The following is a 2,417-nucleotide window of genomic DNA, read 5'->3' as shown; positions in this document are numbered from 1 at the left end:
CATCCAAACCGTCATCGAACCCATCGTTCTACCATTCCTAGACCGGCAAGGGAACTTGCTGTTACAACAGGACAATGCACGTCCGCATGTATCCCGTGCCACCCAACGTGCTCTAGAAGGTGTAAGTCAACTACCCTGGCCAGCAAGATCTCCGGATCTGTCCCCCATTGAGCATGTTTGGGACTGGATGAAGCGTCGTCTCACGCGGTCTGCACGTCCAGCACGAACGCTGGTCCAACTGAGGCGCCAGGTGGAAATGGCATGGCAAGCCGTTCCACAGGACTACATCCAGCATCTCTACGATCGTCTCCATGGGAGAATAGCAGCCTGCATTGCTGCGAAAGGTGGATATACACTGTACTAGTGCCGACATTGTGCATGCTCTGTTGCCTGTGTCTATGTGCCTGTGGTTCTGTCAGTGTGATCATGTGATGTATCTGACCCCAGGAATGTGTCAATAAAGTTTCCCCTTCCTGGGACAATGAATTCACGGTGTTCTTATTTCAATTTCCAGGAGTGTACATTGCACCCATCAGGTGACTTTCACAGTGTGTCCACTGTTTCGCTTTATACCTCGGTTTCTTTGTGCTTCATGAACGTGGTGTACAATGCAAATCTGATTGGTCATATAAATAGCTGCACTTTCAAGTCAATGACTTTTTAGTTTCAGCTTATCACAACATTATCTACCTTATTATTGTTTCTTCTTATTTCAGGTCATAATTGGCCAAAGTAAAATAAAAAAATATCGAAAATGGCAGAGGAACTTTGACTGGTATGTCTGCATAAGTTTTTACCACCTATCATGCTGTAAGGTATTTTCTGATGTTTTTTTTTTTTTTTGCTTGTTAATTCACTGCCTCCGCACCTGTTGGAGGGACAATGCGAAACATTTCATTGTATATCTATCAGCAATATAGGTTACTTGTAAATGTAAATCTATCAGCAATATAGGTTACTTTAGCACTTAATAACGTGGAGAGCGTAAGGACTCGTAAAACGTGCCTCGCAGGCCTATGAGTGGAGCTGACTGAGGGTATCACAGGCACTCTCAACATTTGAAAGAAAAAATAAAAAAAAACTGTTTGGGCAAGTATACGGGTAGCCGACTCTCTCCAGGGTAGGTTAACAGTGGTCGAGTGAGATTTCAAGAACCCAGACAGAAACCGAGCACGATTTAAGGCGACGGTTCACTGTGTGCTCCAAGGTATTCCCCGAGCAAATGGCGAGGGCATACGATAGCTAATTGAATATTTTCGATGCCGCCCGAGTTTAAGAAGGGGGACGTAAAACAGCTTGCTACCAAGAGGCAGGAAATGATTCATTTTCCTCTTTAAAGTTCAAAAGTTCGAGCAGCATTTGTTTAGTATTTATATGAAAATGGTATCTGTTCTTTCGGACTTAGTAAGATTGTCTGCCACGAGTAACGAGTGTAGTGGACTTGGGCACTACGAATGTAGTGTGTGGACATTAAATTCGGAATGTGAGCCTCACGGGGAGCGTGCAAGGGATAAATCCCTGCAGTCGCACTATCCTCTGTGCCCTTGGTGGCTCAGATGGTCAGAGCGTCTGCCATGTAAGCAGGAGATCCTGGGTTCGAGTCCCGGTTGGGGCACACATATTCAACTGTTCATTGATGTATATCAAGGCCTGTTGACAGCTTAGGGTCTCGATTTAATTATCATGTTTAGTATTTGCAGTAAGAGCCGCAACATAATTTAATAGTTGTTGTCGTGAACTGGTGCCGGTAATGTGCTCTGCTGAATCCAGGATACAGAGGTTTGCAACACGTCATTCTGCTGCCGCTTGTACTTATTGTGAACCCCAGCACCAGTCTTCAGGTGCCTCGGGCATGAGGACCATTCTCCAACTGGAGATTATGGGCAGGCCTTTCCTTAACCCGGGTAAACTGGTGGTCGAGTGGAGTGCCAGTGCTCTTTTCAAAGACGGGTGAGATCCACAGGATGGTTGGTGCTTCCTAAACAGCTGTATGGCTCTCAAATGTTCTCTGGAGGTCGACTGGTTAGAATGTCTGCACCAGAGTGCCTCTTATTTGTAAATATTTCGAAACTTCGTGTTCTGCTGGGGTTTCACACGTTCCAGTCTATGTAATTCTCTACACTGTTGTGAGAAGGTGCATTATTTGTATTTGTTCAGTTAGTAGCTTCATTTTACAGGCAGTATGCAGTACTGTTGTACATAACATTAGTGCAGCTTTGTTTGTGGGGGAAGAGATATGCGCATTTGTCACTAGGGTTTATCAAATACCACCATATTACTGGCATTTCTGTGTTCTCACAAATACCGTATGCTGAAATTGGTTGGTCGAGTCACGGAATGGGAGCAAACAGCGAGATCATCGTTCCCATACATTTGGAGAAGGATGGGAAAGGAAGGCGGCCGTGGCCTTTCAAAGG

At 45.1% G+C, this 2,417-nt stretch overlaps 1 non-coding gene across 1 annotated transcript; it reads left to right on the top strand.

The window, feature by feature from the left end:
• The first annotated feature begins 1,540 nt into the window (after positions 1–1,540).
• Positions 1,541–1,615, top strand: Trnat-ugu (transfer RNA threonine (anticodon UGU)). Its single transcript has one exon. It is a non-coding gene; the product is annotated as a tRNA-Thr (tRNA).
• Positions 1,616–2,417: the final 802 nt, after the last annotated feature.

Source organism: Schistocerca cancellata, chromosome 7, assembly GCF_023864275.1.
Source record: "Schistocerca cancellata isolate TAMUIC-IGC-003103 chromosome 7, iqSchCanc2.1, whole genome shotgun sequence".
Lineage (NCBI taxonomy): Eukaryota > Metazoa > Arthropoda > Insecta > Orthoptera > Acrididae > Schistocerca > Schistocerca cancellata.
The sequence above is the reverse complement of the archived record's forward strand: the minus strand, read 5'-3'. Positions and strand labels throughout refer to the sequence as shown.